The 16,419-nt window shown below is 46.5% G+C and overlaps 1 protein-coding gene across 4 annotated transcripts in view; it reads left to right on the plus strand.

The window, feature by feature from the left end:
- Positions 1-12,173: 12,173 nt before the first annotated feature.
- The window catches only part of RASSF4 (Ras association domain family member 4), a 34,585-nt gene continuing 30,339 nt past the window's right edge, over positions 12,174-16,419 (plus strand). For 3 of the 4 annotated variants that reach the window (XM_043476293.1, XM_043476296.1, XM_043476295.1), the window contains exon 1: positions 12,174-12,296. The gene's annotated coding sequence lies outside the window, so the exon portion shown is untranslated. The remainder of the gene's footprint in view (positions 12,297-16,419) is intronic. The other variant, XM_043476294.1, reaches the window with a different exon arrangement.

Raw genomic sequence — 16,419 nt, forward strand, 5'->3', positions numbered from 1 at the left:
AGGCGGAGGAACCAGAGATCAAATTGCCAACATCCACTGGATCATCGAAAAAGCAAGAGAATTCCAGAAAAACATCTGCTTTATTGACTATGCCAAAGCCTTAGTGTGGATCACAACAAACTGTCAAAAATCCTTAAAGAAATGGGAATACCAGACCACCTGACCTGCCTCCTGAGAAATCTGTATGCAGGTCAAGAAGCAACAGTTAGAACTGGACATGGAACAACAATCTGGTTCCAAACTGGGAAAGGAGTACATCAAGGCTGTACATTGTCACCCTGCTTATTTAACTTATATGCAGAGTACATCCGGAGAAGGCAACGGCAACCCACTCCAGTACTTTTGCCTGGGAAATCTCATGGACTGAGGAGCCTGGGAGGCTACAGTCCGTGGGGTCCCGAAGAGTCGGACATGACTGAGCGACTTCACTTTCACTTTTCAGTTTCATGCACTGGAGGAGGAAATGGCAACCCACTCCAGTATTCTTGCCTGGAGAATCCCAGGGACAGGAGCCTGGTGGGCTGCCGTCTATGGGGTTGCACAGAGTCGGACATGACTGAAGTGACTTAGCAGCAGCAGCAACAGAGTACATCATGAGAAATGCTGGGCTGGATAAAGCACAAGCTGGAATCAAGATTGCTGGGAGAAATATCAATAACCTCAGATATGCAGATGACACCACCCTTGTGGCAGAAAGTGAAGAAGAACTAAAGAGCCTCTTAATGAAAGTGAAAGAGGAGAGTGAAAAACTTGACTTAAAACTCAACATTCAGGAAACTAAGATCATGGCATCTGGTCCCATCACTTCATGGCAAATAGATGGGGAAACAATGGAAACAGTGGCTGACTTTATTTTCTTGGTTTCCAAAATCACTGCAGATGGTGACTGCTGCCATGAAATTAAAAGATGCTTGCTCAGCAGACGAATGGATAAGGAAGCTGTGGTGCATATACACAATGGAATATTACTCAGCCATTAAAAAGAAATCATTTGAATCAGTTCTAATGAGATGGATGAAACTGGAGCCCATTATACAGAGTGAAGTAAGCCAGAAAGATAAAGACCAATACAGTATACTAAAGCATATATATGGAATTTAAAAAGATGGTAACGATAACCCTATATGCAAAACAGAAAAAGAGACACAGATGTACAGAACAGACTTTGGGACTCTGTGGGAGAAGGTGAGGGTGGGATGTTCTGAGAGAATAGCATTGAAACAAGTATACTATCAAGGGTGAAACAGACCACCAGCCCAGTTGGATGCATGAGACAAGTTCTCAGGGCTGGTGCACTGGGAAGACCCAGAGGGATGGGATGGGGAGGGATGCAGGAGGGGGGATCGGGATGGGGAACACATGTAAATCCATGGCTGATTCATGTGAATGTATGGCAAAAACCACTCCAATATTGTAAAGTAATTAGCCTCCACCTAATTAAAAAAAAAAAAAAGACGCTTGCTCATTGGAAGGAAAGTTATGACCAACCTAGACGGCATATTAAAAAGCAGAGACATTACTTTGCCAACAAAGGTCCATCTACTCAAGGCTATGGTTTTTCCAGTAGTCATGTATGGATGTGAGAGTTGGGCTATAAAGAAAGCTGAGCACTGAAGAACTGATGCTTTTGAACTGTGGTGTTGGAGAAGACTCTTGAGAGTCCCTTGGACTGCAAGGAGATCCAACCAGTCCATCCTAAAGGGGAATCAGTCCTGAATATTCATTGGAAGGACTGATGCTGAAGCTGAAGCTCCAATACTTTGGCCACCTGATGTGAAGAACTGACTCATTTGAACAGACCCTGATGCTGGGAAAGACTGAGGGCAGGAGGAGAAGTGGACACCAGAGGATGAGATGGTTGGATGGCATCACCAACTCTATGGATATGAGTTTGAGTAAGCTCCAAGAGTTGGTGATGGACAGGGAGGCCTGGTATGCTGCAGTCCATGGGGTCACAAAGAGTCAGACATAACTGAGTGACTGAACTGAACTTGCTGTGTTCCAATCTCTAGGATTTATAAAAACGGTTAACAGAGCGAGGTCAGCCAGCACCGCCTCTCAAAGACCTCTTGTTCCCTTGAGCCCTGAGCCCATGGCCAAAGACCCCCAGTTGCTAATGGGAGTCTTTCAGGCCTCAGGACCCCATGGCCACTCTCCCCATTTCTCAGGTTTGGGCAGCTCCCTGTGCTTGCAGCCAGGCTACTTTTCTCTCCCAGGGTCCTTTCCCAATTACTGAGAGCTTCCTCCCCACCTCCCAAGTGCTCCACAGTGGACACTGCTCTCCTCAACTTTTCTCCAGCTGTTGTCCTCCCTTCTTGCTTCAGACCCAGTTCACTCACCCCGATGCACTGACTTTGCCCCCACAATGGGCTCTCCTTGCCTGCCGTGACTCTGAAGTTACCTCAGGCATGGACAGGCTTCTTTCCAAGGGCACTGTTGACCCCTCGCTTGCTGGTAGAGCCTGAATTTTCATAGCTGATCTACCTTCTTCCCCTCTGCCAGTCATATACTGGGTCACTTGGGTCTAGTCACCTGGGTCCATCCTCTGCAGGGCACCCATATGCCACTCCTGGACAACAAGAAGTGAGAGGTGGTAGGCGTGGCCCAATACCTTCTGGAAAAAGTTTCCCTGCTATTTACATGAGCCTCACTCGATCACACCCTTCCTCTCCTTCCACTCAATGTGGTCATGGCTGCTGAGAAATGTAAGAACTGTTTCCAAATGTAAGGGGGAACTAAAAGTGTGAGGATGAGTGCAGAGATGGAAAGAACCTGGGTCCTTGAAAAGGTCTCTGAGACCCTGACTTAGACAACAATGGAACCACCCATTCCTGGGGCTTTTTACAGTGTAAGATAATAAAATCCCCTTTGTTTAGGTTTTTTTGTTCCTTACAGATGAAACCATCCCATGCTAGAGTGTAACCTACCCACACCCTTTGCTAGGTTTTGCATAAAGAAAATGTCCTATATCAACCCCACCTCTCTCTTTACTCATGGACCAAATTGGGTCTTCATCCTGTTTTGGTAAATAAAGATTGATCGGAATACAGCCATACCATTCATTTACAGATCGTCTGTGACTGCTTCTGCTTGAGAAGTAGCAAGAGAGATGGCACAGGCCACAAATAAGAAAATTTTTACTATCTAGTCAACTCCTAAGTTAGACTCTGTAGGCCAATGGAGAAGCAAAAGTTCCTCAAAAATTGACCCAGATTATATGGGTACATTAAAATGGGAAATCCCTGGGAAAGGAGGCACTGTCATATTTCAGGGTCTTGAAATTTCAAGCATCAGGCCATACCCGGCCACGGAGCCTGTTCTGAGAGGGGCGTGATTCATTTTCTGTGTCCACTTGGCTAAGCCATGGTGCCCAGCTGTCTGATCAAACACAAGTCTAGATGCTCCTGTGAAGGTATTTTTTTTTAAGATGTGATTAACATCTATATCAATAGATTTTTAGTAAAGCATATTTCCCTCTAGAATGTGGTTGAAAGTGAAGTCGCTCAGTCGTGTCCGACTCTTTGTGATCCCATGGACTGTAGCCTACGAGGCTCCTCAGTTCATGGAATTTTCCAGGCAAGAGTACTGGAGTGGGTTGCTATTTCCTTCTCCAGGGGATCTTCCTGACCCAGGGATTGAACCCGGGTCTCCTGCATTGCAGGCAGACGCTTTCCCATCTGAGCCACCAGAGAAGCCAGAATGTGGTTGGGTCTCATTCAATCTTGAGGCTTCCCTGGTAGCTCAGGTGATAAAGAGTCTGCCTGCAATGCAGGAGACCAGGGTTCAGTCCCTGGGTCAGGAAGATCCCCTGGAGAAGGGAATGGCTACCCACTCCAGTATTCTGGCCTAGAGAATCCCATGGACAGAGGAACCTGGAGGGCTACAGTCCATGGGGTTGCAAAGAGTAAGACACGACTGAGCAACACACATACACACACACACACACACACACACACACTCTCACACACACACACACTCACATACACACACACTCACACACACACATACACTCACTCACACACACACTCTCTCACACACACACTCTCTCACACACACACACTCACACACACACACACACAGCCAATCTTAAGACTTTAAGGATACCTTAAGAGCAAGGACTGAAGTTCCCTGAGGAAGAAACGATTCTGCTTCAAGACTGAAGCATGAAAATCCTGACTGAGTTTCCAGACTGCTGGTCTGCAGATTTTAGACTCAAGCATGCTACATCAACTCATACCTGAATCTCTAGCCAGTTGGTCTGCACAAAAGATTTTGGACCTGTCTGCCCCCAGGAATTATTTATTGAAATTGTCAGATGAGCCAATTTCAATAAATAAATAAATCTCTATCCACCTATCACAATAGGATATATAATATAATATAATATAATATAATATATAGTTCCTATTTGTATTTCTCTTGAGAATTCTATTACACCAGTCATTCTAATTCTGTCCCAGGTATAAGGTTGACATCTTAATTATTACAATGAGGGAGAGTTTTCAAAGTGAAAAAAAAGAAACAATTTCCAATGGACACACAATTTAAGAAGTTTAGTAATTATACAGTGCTGTCCTTTCTTAAGGGCTTCCCTGGTGGCTCAGATGGTAAAGAATCTGCCTGCAGTGCAGGAGACATGCGTTTGATCTCTGGCTCGGGAAGATCCTCTGGAGAAGGGAATGGCAACCCACTCTAGTATTCTTGCCTGGGAAATCCCATGGACAGAGGAGCCTGGGGGGCTACAGTCCATGGGGTCGCAAAGAGATGACACGACTGAGCAACTAACACACATACACACATCCTTTCTTAAACAGTCAGGTCCTTAGTTTACAAAGTTTGAGAAGGAAGCTTGGGAATGGGCAGCTTCTGTCACACCAGGGGCAAAACAGAGGTGGCTTTGATAGCAGGTTCAGAGGTAAGGTCAATTCAGCTGAAACATCTTTTTAAACCCAGGGTTAACAGGTCAAGTCTGGCCAACTTGCCCCTTCCCCACTGGGGATGTTTTACATTCCTCGGGAAGCTGCGTGCTTAGAAGACTAGGTAGAGGAGGCCACTCTTCCCTCCAGGACACAGTAGCAGCCACATTCTCTATGCTGGGGAGTCTCCCCAAAGTGCCTGAGGAGGATCATTTTGAAACTCACAGCCCAGGAGCTGGACAAACGGCCCTTGTTTGTCAAATGCTTTATTTTTCATCTAGAAGATCTCCACTTCCTTTGGCTGCTTAATATCCTGGCTTGAGGGAAGGTCCTGACACTCCTTAGTTCTCAGCCTTGAGTATCAGTCAGTATTGTATTATTCATAGAGATTCTGGCTTCCAAGCAACACAGACTCTGTGTGGAGGGAAACCTTACTCAAGACATTCTCCTTTGAAGCACATTGTCCCGTAAATCCTCCTGCCCTTATACTCTTTCATGTCCAGCCATTGTGTTCAGTAAATAGTCTTGCTTTTTGTTAAATGAATCAAAATATTAAACAACTTAAAGTTATTTTCTATTATTAAAATTATAGTTACAGTGAAAATGCAGTTTGTCCCGGAGTTTTGCATTGCCAGTTGTTTTCATCCTATTGTTAAGATCTTATTAACTCCTGATCATTACAATATCCATTCATAATAATCGACTTTCTAGCAGCCCCATGTTATCAGCATTCTCCAGAGGCACAGCCACATAGACGGTGGAAGAACATATGAGATGTGGGTGAGTGGGGAGGTGACACAGGTCTGGGGGAGGCATGGGAAGGCAGGGAGAATCCAAGGACGTGGAGAGGTGTACCTTCCCTAACTTTCTGATTTGTACTGTTGGATGAACCAAAAAAAAAAAGTCTGTATGTCCAGTATCAGGAAGATAGGGAGGAGAGTGTGAAGAGAAAGATCTTAACTGATCAACCAACCAGACCTGTGTATGCTCTCTGCCTAGAGATGTCCATGCCATCCTTGTCCTCACGTATGTTTTTTGAGCAGTTCTGGGTACAGTTACACCCTCTTCTTGGGGCCAAGTGGAGAAAGGGCTTGAGCTAAGCAGTTATTTTTCCCCAAAGGAAATTTCAGCAGCAATCTTCAGCAATTAATGTATCACCTTTTAAAGCAAACTCTCATCCTTCTAAGAAACCCAGTGCCTAGCACTTATTAGATCTGCAGTATGGTATGGATGTTTTTCCAAAGCATAACTTAAAGGACAAATAATATGTTGAGTGTGTGCCCATTTAAGGAGAAGGCTCTAATATGGTAAACATCATTGAAATTTATGTCCATTTGTAGAATAAATTCTCATTCTCAGTCTGCCTCTGGAGTGGGTTGCAGAGTTCCATATATTAACCTGAAGTTATTATTTACATGCTAATAAATGGAGCTAATGCAAACTATTTCATATAGGAAAGAAACGTAGATGGTATGCAAATTATTTGAGACATCGTCTGAAAACTGGCAAATCCTGCTGCACATTAAGATCACACAATGGGATGATCTTGCTCCTCAAGGATTCCACCAAACTGAATAGTACAAGAAGTATTCTATAAGTGGACTCTTCCTGCTAATGGGTTCAATAAAACAGAACCCATTAAAGTAAAGAAAATCTACTCGAAACTAGATCTTACCAATCTCAATCATGTACAATCATCCAGTAGTTTCCCAAAGATATACATTCAAAATCTGCTGAATTTTTGAAAACTTGCTTTAAAAACTCACTTGTCCAGAATCTTCTGTCAGAGAAAGTAAAAGGGAAAAATCATACAAAGTCACCCACAAAAGGCCTTAGGAAATAACCCAGTAATTTTAATTCAAACTCCACTTTACTGTTTTAAAAGAATGGCCTTGAAAATCATCTTCATTGTTAATATTATGTTAAAATATACATCTATTTTCTTTCAAGACTCAGAGAAATCTAAATTGACTCTTAACAGTGTGTGATCATACCCAGGCATTTTCACGACTTGCCTCTCAAAACACCAGAGGGAGAAGGTAATTTCTCCATCTTCTTGGAATGGTGCCCTGGTGCCAAGAAGCTTCAAGAAAAGCCAAGCACAGTGCACTGCCCCAGGGGCAGCCTTATCTGATGTAAGAAATCATATGTGTTTGATCAGACTTGGGCTCCTTTATGTTTCCACACTTACAAGTCAAACATAAGCTTATTCTCTGTGGCTCCTTCTTGGCTAAAAATGTTGGATCATGAGTGCTGCCCTTCGGCATTTTATGGATCTTACAAGTCAGTCTGGACTGTTCACAAAATAAACATTTTTTTCCTAAAGATTTTCTGAAGCAGGAATGCTATAAAAAATGAGACTGCCCAAGATAACAGGATAATGCCCTATTTCCTTATTGACTCCCAAAGGTCCCCTTTATTGGGACAATTCCCTGGAGGAAGAAGTCTTCCAGAAAATTCTGTGGCCCCTGCTTCCCTGAGCCCCAATCTTCCAATAGAGGTACATGCTTAGTCGCTCAGTTTTTTTACCCACCGAGTCATCAGGGAAGCTCCCTATAGAGGTAGATATTGTTCTATTCTCATTCCCTGGTGGCACAAATATGACCATCAGGGCAATTAGGAGGCAAACTCAGATTCTATGACTTTACTCACTTTGTCCCCTTCGATGGGGTAATGAGCCTCCTTATGTCTGTTTTCTTACCTGAATCTGACAGGCAGGAAAAAAAAATCAATCCTACACCAAATATTGATTAAACACCTTCACATTCCAGGCAGAGTTAGTATCTAAGGAAACAGATAAAATCTCCCTCTCTCAAGGATCTCATGATAAAGAAATGAAATACACAGCATGCCAGAGAGTAGTATGTCCGGGCCAGGGACTGGCCTTTTAGATAGTGGGCAAAGGAAGACTGCAGAGAAGAGCAGTTTGTGTGTAAAACCTGAAGGAGGTGAAGGAACGAGTCCTGCAGATATTTGGGAGAAGAGCCTTCCAGGCTGGGGCAATAACAAGCGCAAAATCCATGAGGTTGGAGTGGGCCAGGTGTGTGGGAAAAAGAACAGCGAAAGGGAGGGGAAGTGGGAGGAGATGAGGTCAGAGAGGCAATAAAAAGAGCAAGATCTGCAAACTACAGCCCAGGGGTCACATGTGGCCTGTCACCTGTTTTGTTAAGTTTTATTGGAACTTCACTAGTGTCCTTTGATTTGCCTGCTATCTATGGATACTTACAAAACACAACAGCAGAATTAAGTAGTTGTTATGACCAACCTAGACAGCATATTAAAAAGCAGAGACATTACTTTGCCAACAAAGGTCCATCTAGTCAAGGCTATGGTTTTTCCATTGGTCATGTATGGATGTGAGAGTTGGCCTATAAAAAAAGCTGAGCACAGAAGAATTGATGCTTTTGAGCTGTGGTATTGGAAAAGACTCTTGAGAGTCCCTTGGACTGAAAGGAGATCCAACCAGTCCATTCTAAAGGGTGTTTTACACCAGTCCTGGGTGTTCATTGGAAGGACTGATGCTGAAACTGAAACTCCAATACTTTGGCCACCTCATGCGAAGAGTCGACTCATTGGAAAAGACCCTGATGCTGGGAGGGAGTGGGGGCAGGAGGAGAAGGGGACGACAGAGGATGAGATGGCTGGATGGCATCACTGATTCCATGGACATGAGTTTGAGTAAACTCCGGGAATTGGTGATGGACAGGGAGGCCTGGCATGCTGCTATTCATGGGGTCCAGAGTCGGACATGACTGAGCAACTGAACTGAACTGACTGACAGAGATCACTTAGCCCACAAAGCCTAAGATATTAAATATCTGGCCCTTTACAGAAAAGACTTACCAACCTCTGGCTTAAACAAATAGTAGTTTATTTGGGGGCCTTTCCTGGTGGCTCAGAAAGAAAAGCATCTGCCTGGAGGTCTAGAGAAGGCAGTGAAGGCATTGTGCAGCAACTCCGTAAAGTTACTAAAGGCCCAGACTACTTTTATCTTTGTGTTCCACCAGCTTTAGCATGTGGACATGTTGCATCATAACCTCAAAATGGTTGCCAATGTTCCAGACATTACACATTATACACATTTGAGACAGAAAGGCAGGGGAAAGGGGAATCTATCTGATCCTTCTATCAGGAAAGCAAAAGTTGTCTTCACCCTCCAGCACAGTTTTCCCTATCTCTTAGCCCAGAAGTGGGTCACATGACCACTTATAGCTTCAAAGGAAGCTGAGAAAACTATGTAAAAGATTGTCAAGATTGACTTAGACAGTAACTTTCAACCTTTTTTTTAACTGAGGCCCACAGTGAGAAATATATTTTATATAACAGCCTAATACCCATAAATGAATCATAAGATAAACAAAATTTTGTAAGACACAACTTTCATTTACTATGTGTGCTTTACATTGATATTTTCTATTTTTAAAATACTAGTCAAATCACGTACTAACTTAATTTCATGACTCACTGTTGAGATGTATGTACGGTATGAAAAATACAAATTGTCACGATCCATTACTAGGGAGTGGCACATTGCTGCTCCAAACAAGTTGCTCACTCTTGCTGTCTCCTTCTCTGTTTCTCTCTCTGTCTCCCTCTCAACTTTTTTTCTGAAGTACTGTTGATTCATGATGTTGTGTTAGTTTTTGGCTTATAGCAATGTGATTCAGGTATATTCCTTTTTCTTGTTCTTTTCCATTATGGCTTATCACAGGATAATGAATATAGTTCTCTGTGCTATATAGTAGGACCTTGTTGTTTATCCATTGTATAATAGTTTTGTAGCTGTTAATCCCAAACTCCCAATTTATCCCTCCTCTATACCCCCTCCCCCTTGGCAACCACAAGTCTGTTCTCTATGTCTGTGGGTCTGTTTCTGTTTAGTAGATAAGTTCATTTGTGTCACAGTTTAGATTCTACATATAAGTGGTATCATAGGACATTTGCCTTTCTCTTTCTGATTTACATCTCTTAGTATGATAATTTCTAGGTCCACCCATGTAACTGCAAATGGCATTATTTCATTCGTTTTTATGAACAATATTCCATTGTATATATTTGCCATATCTTCTTTATCCATCCATCTGTCAATGGATATTTAGGCTGTTTCCATGTCTTCACTATTGTAAATGGTGCTGCTATGAACACTGGAGTCCATGTATCTTTTTGAATTAGAGTTTTCTCCAAATATATGCCAAGGAGTTGGATTGCTGGATTATATGGCAACTCTATTTTTAGCTTTTTGACAAACCTCCTTACCATTCTCCATAGGGGCTGCATCAATTTTCCTTTCTTCTCTTTATTTTTTCCAAAGTAGAGAATGGGTACTGGGTTGGCAACTAAGAGTATACACAACACTCACCATAAGTGATCTGGGGGCCAAATATGGTGCCATTGAATACTGAAGGAAAAGGTGATTCTCCTTCTGAAGGTCCTTGAGGATGGACACTTGTGTTCTATGTAAAATGTGATTAGTAACAACCATTCCCGGGAAGGTTGTGGGAATTGGATGGGATCCCTACTGTAAAGCACCTACAGAGTGCCTGACACACAGTGGGAGTGAGGGACACATCAAGCTGTTCCTTAAAGCCAATCATCACTCCAAGCTAGTCCTGGCCCTGAAGATAGCATCAGCTTGATCAGCACTCTCAAGTGCTGGAAGGCCCAAGGGAAATTGTGTCTTACCTGGGTGCTCTGTCCACTTATCCTACTGAGCATGAATGAATGCTCAGAGGTTAAGGGTTACATTGGATTTTACTTACTGTTTGAAAAAAAAAAATTTAAAAACAGCTTCTGAAGCACCCAATTATTGTCCTCAGTTTTGGTGATCAGACCTTTGGGCTCTGTAGGAACAGAGGTCCCTGACCACAGGGGTGTCTTGAATTGGCAGAGAACAGGCTACTCTTCATGAAGTCGTGCAAAGACAGAGCTGAAATATCCTTGGCCTGCTCATCTTTAGCTCCATCATTTTTACAGGTGGGGAAACTGAAGCCAAGAGCCATTGCAACAGGGCAAGGTTATGCAAGAAGTCGATGGTAGAGCCCAATCTCTTTACCCCATAACCAGCAGCCCAAACTACAAGGATTAGTACAGCCTCCCTCAAATGGGATCCAGAAGCTCATAGACTCAAATCCCAGGCAGATTTTTACCTATGTGGGCACCTGCATTTTTCTAAAAGGTCCATATCACATTCTAAACTGGCCATATGACTCTAAAAATATTAGGATTAACCACAGATTGAGACGAAAGTAAAATGATTCATGCTGAGGGGAGGGAAGGGGAAGTCCCAAGGTCAGGGTTGGGATGGTGGTATAAAACAGAAATCAGAATTGTTTTCGTCAACCCCTTCTCCATCCCTTCCACCCCCACACCCCAGAATTACGGAACTGCTCCGAGTTCCCCAAAAGGCGATGGTCTTCCGTTCACTCTACCCCCACGCAGGTAAATCCTCCTGCCGCTGCTGCTGCTGCTGCTAAGTCGCTTCAGTCGTGTCCGACTCTGTGCGACCCCATAGACGGCAGCCCACCAGGCTCCGCCGTCCCTGGGATTCTCCAGGCAAGAACACGAGTGGGTTGCCATTTCCTTCTACAGTGCATGAAAGTGAAAAGTGAAAGTGAAGTCGCTCAGTTGTGTTCGACTCTTCGCGACCCCATGGACTGCAGCCCACCAGGCTCCTCTGTCCACGGGATCCTCCAGGCAAGAGTACTGGAGTGGGTAACTGGCAGAGAAGTTATCTCCTCTTCATCATCTGAGGATCTGATTTCTTAAAGGCGGTGAAGCTCTGAGAGGCAACGCCAACGTTGCAGCCAAACTGCAGACAGGTGGCCCTTGAGCAAAAACTCACATCGTTCGGGTTCTGCTGATTACCTCCTCTCTCATGACAGGCACACTAGTAATTGAGGGGCTTGACAGCGACCTTTGTTGGAAACCCGAGTGTCTATTCCCGCAGGGGTCCTGACCTTGGCCAGCATGCTTGATTCTGCCGATCCAGTCGGGGCTGCTTCCTTCGTGAGTCTCCCTCAAGGCGCCCTCGGGGTGGTCCCGGGACAGCCCGCCCAGCTAATGCCCCAAACCTTCCCCGAGGCCCCTCGGCACCTCCCCTACCCTCCCGGGCGTGCCAGGGGCTGGGCGGGTCCGTCAAGGTGACAGGACGCCATTGGCCAGAGTTGGACGAGAGGCGGGGAGGGGCGGGAAGAGGCGGGGGGCGGGGCGAAGAGGGGTAATGAGGCTTTGCCATTGGCTGGAGCGAGGCGAGGGGCGGGGAGGGGCGGGCCTGACCCTCCAAGTCCTGGAGGACCGGGCAGTAGGCGCTGCGGAGGCATCTCGGGTGACTGCGAGGGCAAGGCACCGGCAGCGGGTTCTGCACTGCGCGATGAGTGGTCGGTGAGTGATGCACCGGGCGCCCGCGGAGCTCCGATCTCCTTCCACCGCGCGAGCCCAGGACCTGGCCCAGCCAGGGGCTCTGGAGTCTAGGCACTTGTGCCCCTTGGCTGCCTCGTGCTAAGTCCCCTCCCTCTGCCAGCCTGGCACTTTCTGGGCCTCGGGCCCGCCGCTGAGAGTGGGCACTGCGCCAGGCACCTGCTCCAATGAGAGGACACTTAACGAGCTAAAACCTGAGCAAAGCAGGTGCGCGCGTGGCCGCCGGCTACATCTTTGCCCACCTTGTCTCTTATCTTGGCCGATATCCTAGCAGCATTGATCTTAGAATGGGGGGGAGAGGCTTGAAGTGCCTCTGGCACAACCCTCAGATTTCATGGATGGAAGACCATGAACACCGAGAGAATAGCAGCATCAGGGCCTCACAATCGCTATTTACAGAGGATTTGCCTTGTTGTCAGACCTGTGCTAATAGTTTTAGCACAATATGCTTCTCACACTTCTCACAGCCTTGATACTTTCAGTGTCCCCATCTTCAGATGAGAAAACTGAAGTTTGAAAAGTTACAGTGTTGTCTGGTTTTACCGAGATGAGTCAGGGGTAGGGTCAGGATTTTTAGCCAGGGCTTATTATGCCAGATTTCTTTCATTTCCCCCACTGAGTTCAGCCACCCTGTTTGCCCCGTGCTCCTGACTCTGTCCTGCACTTCCCACTCTGGACAGATGCCTTTGTTTTATTAATCTGCAACAGCCCTGGGGGAGGGCTGTGTGTGATCTCTCGCACCAGGATCAGTGCCAGGCCAGTGACAGTGTTTTCTTAAAACACTGAAAAAGCTTTAATAACCCCACTTCACAGAGGAATTAAGTAGGGTCATAACAGGTGAGGGCTGGGATTCTGGAATTTGAGCCCAGAAATGGTGAAGGACAGGGAAGTCTGGCATGCTGCAGTCCATGGGGTTGCAGAGTGGGACTTGACTTAGTGACTGAAAAACAAGTTGGACTCCAAAGCTGTGTGCTTGCACTTGCAAGAAGGACCCTCACAGGCTTCTCTGTAGTTTAACTGCTCACAGCAAGATCAAGATTTGTTGGCAGAAGCCATGAGTAAACAATAACAACAACTAAAATGCCGATCAGCCTGCCTCCAACTCCCTTGAGTAATTGCTGAGCTGATGCCAGCAGGGTGGGAGGTGCTAAGGAGAGGAGGGAGGAAGGCGGGGGGATGGGAGGGAGAGGGGAGGAAGGGGAAAGAAGAAAAGAGAAGATGAATGCCTTAGCCCTAGGTCAAAAAATTGCTGGCCGGAAGTTGTTATGGGGTGTGTTTCACCGCTGTCAGTACATTTTCATTAGTTTTTGTCATTATCCCCTCTCTGCACAGTGCTGGTGGTTCAAGACTTTGCAGGGAAAGTAAGATTGAGACCACAGATTAAAGTGTCAGTGTGGAAGCAAGGGTTGGGGGGGAGGGGCAATGAGGGGAGGTGAGGGGGTGGGGGACTAGGGGGTGAGGGGGATGGAGCTGTATTTCCACCATGAGACTCCATCAGGTGGCCTGGAGAACAGAGTGAAGGTCCAGAGTCCCCCAGGGTCAGGGTCAGCTGGACAATGACCCGTAACAACAGAATATGAACAGAACTCAGGCATGTGTTACAGTTCAAGTTCTATAAATGCAGAGGCTCAAAGGGGAGGCTCTGACTATGGGAGCTACCAGAAAGCACTCTGGACTGGGCCCTGTTTTGAGAGTGAGTTCAGCTAAATACTGTGGCTCATAGACGCTCCTGCTGAGGACCGTCATCCTCTCTGAGTCCTATGTTCCCATATCAGAGCCTCGCTGTCCCTCTGGAGCCCTGGACTCCCATTCAGACTTCTACTGGGAACTTCTGTTTATCATGGGTGAAGCCCATATGAAGCCCATCTTACCTGTTCCCTCATTCACCTTCACAGCAGTCAGTGATTCAGCTGAGGAATCTGAAGGTCAGAGAAGGAAAGGGATTTGCCTAAGGTCACACAGCTACAGAATCCCAGTTCAGTTCAGTTCAATCGTTCAGCATGTTCAACTCTTTGTGACCCCATGGACAGCAGTACACCAGGCTTCCTTGTCCGTCACCAACTCCCAGAGCTTATTCAAACTCATGTCCATTGAGTCGGTGATGCCATCCAACTATCTCATCCTCTGTCGTCCCCTTCTCCTCCCGCCTTCAATTATTCCCAGCATCAGGGTCTGTTCAAATGAGTCAGTTCTTTCTCATCAAGTGGCCAAAGTATTGGAGTTTCAGCTTCAGCATCAGAACCCCAGAGCCGAGCTCTAAATCCAGATCCTTGCAAAGGCTGGTGGTTATCCTGTCACAGAGGACACTGAAGAAAACATTTTCAAATTGTTTTAAAGTAAATCAAAATCAAATAGGAAGTGGCTGCACTTCCCGAAGCTTCGGCAGATTTCTCACTCTTATTAAAGGGGAACTTGCAGTTGGTTCCCTCCCTTTTTTGGCTTCTGACCTCCTTCCCCAGGATGCACTGCTGAAAGAGATTTGGAGCCTCTTCCCCTTACCTTGGGCTTCCCAGGTGGCTCAGTGATAAAGAATATGCCTGTGGTTTTAGAGACGCTGGTTCGATCCCTAGGTTGGGAAAATCCCTGGAGGACGAAATGGCAACCCAGTCCAGTGTTCTTGCCTGGAAAATCCCATGAACAGAGGAGCATGGTGGGCTATAATCTATGAGTTCACAAAAGAGTTGAACACAACCTTAGTGACCCAATTAAGAACAACAGCAACAGCCTTGCCTGAACTTGGGGGGTACAAGTGAAGGTGTCATACAGCCCCATAGCCGCAGAGCTGGGAAGAGACCTAAAGACACTCTTTTCCAGCTGCCTGGCTACAATCCTAGCTAAGCTAAGGCCCAAGAGATGCAGCAGCATGCTGAAATCATGTACCAAGCTGATGCCCCAGCAAAGCTCACACCTGCCTTCTCTCTGGGATGCCCCCTTGTCTCCTCTCTCTTGTTGTGACACATTTCGGAAGAAGTTCTTAACATGGGACCTAGGGATCCAGGGGCACGTGGGTAAGGGTTTACTGATCCCCTGCAATGGTATGCAAATCTCGTGTGTGCGTGTGTGCACACTCACACACACATGGGCATTTTTCTGGAGAGAGTGTGTTAAGTTTCAAGAGACTCCAAAGGGCTCCATGACCCATGGCTCTGAGCTGAACCGTGTCTTGCAGGAAGCCGCCGTCAGCAGCTGCATGCGGTAGGCAGGTGTGGTGCAGTGTGTAGCGCTGGCTGCGGGCGGAGGGCGCACCAGGGAGCCGGGGGTGGGGGCAGGGCCAGAGAGCATCAGTGCTGCCCCACAGCACTTGTAATAGGAGGGCCTGCCCCTCTAACCCCAGGCCAGCGGGATATTGGTCAGTGATCATTCTGAGGAGCTATTTGGCCCAAAAAGCACGGCTGCAAGGATTCCTGTTTCTGTGAGTGCGTGCTCAGTTGTGTCTGACCCTTTGTGACGATATGGACTGTAGCCCACCAGGCTCCTCTGTCCATGGGATTCTCCAGGCTAGAATACTAGAGTGGGCTGCCATTTCCTCCTTCCTCCTTCAGGGGATCTTCCCTACCTAGGGATTGAATTCTCATGTCTCCTGCATTGGCAGGCAGGTTCTTTACCACTAACGCCACCTGGGAAGTCCTCCTGTTTCCTTAAATCTCTTCTTCCATAGGCCAGGGGTGGGTCCAGTTTGAGGAGGAAGAGGTGTGTGTAAGGACTTTGGCCAGGGAGTATGTATGTGTGAGAGGGAGCAGGAGGATTGGAAGTGCTCTCTTGCCCCAGGTTGCCATGTTTTGAAAGCAAGGACAGAAACCAGAGATCTGGCTGCAGGAGTCCGGGTGTAGTACCACCTGTAGGTGGGAGCTACCAGAAAGCTTATGAGGAGGGCCAAGCTGCCTAAGTGCAGAGGGTTCGGCTCTTCAGAGGAAGGGCAATGGTGTCACGGAGGCCTGGGTGTTGGGATGGTCTGAGGGAGAGAGCTGGGGGAAGCCCAAGATTTGGAGGATGAGAGGATACAGTAAAGGTGAGCCAGGGTCAGAGGATGGACCAGGAGAAGGCGCTGAGTAGAGGTGCTAGTGGCCCTGTGCTGGCCGCTCCTGCT

This window comes from Cervus canadensis, chromosome 8 (genome assembly GCF_019320065.1).
Source record: "Cervus canadensis isolate Bull #8, Minnesota chromosome 8, ASM1932006v1, whole genome shotgun sequence".
Lineage (NCBI taxonomy): Eukaryota > Metazoa > Chordata > Mammalia > Artiodactyla > Cervidae > Cervus > Cervus canadensis.